This window comes from Sinocyclocheilus rhinocerous, unplaced genomic scaffold (genome assembly GCF_001515625.1).
Source record: "Sinocyclocheilus rhinocerous isolate Xijiao unplaced genomic scaffold, SAMN03320098_v1.1 scaffold75, whole genome shotgun sequence".
Classification (NCBI taxonomy): Eukaryota; Metazoa; Chordata; class Actinopteri; order Cypriniformes; family Cyprinidae; genus Sinocyclocheilus; species Sinocyclocheilus rhinocerous.
This window is the reverse complement of record NW_015632455.1, coordinates 672,895-673,352: the sequence shown is the minus strand read 5'-3', so window position 1 is coordinate 673,352 and position 458 is coordinate 672,895.

Genomic DNA, 458 nt, shown 5'->3' with positions numbered 1-458 from the left:
TATATAGGTATATATATATATATATATATATATATATATATATATAAAAAACTAAAATTTAACATGTGTATAACATTGTAATAAATAAGTAATATCTAATATATTAACTCACTTTTGGCACCGCATTTCCACCGCATGCAGAGTCGTATCGTAAGACGACTTATTATGAAACGATCTCTGTGACTTTCAATTTTCTGGATGGTGAGAAAACTGCTCAGTCGTCCACTAATTGCACATTCAAAGTAATTAATCCGGAGCGTCGAGTCTTGAGAGATGCGTTACAGATAAACGCTGGCTGGCCACCACCCTTGCTCCCCGTGGCCGCGCGCCAGAGCGCAGCTGCATTAGCAGACAGCCGGTGGGTCCTCGCGCGTTGTTTGGTATGCGGCTGGTTGCAGGCATACTCTCTCTCTCTCTCTCTCTCTCTCTCTCTCTCCCTCCGCCTCCCCGTGCTTTTT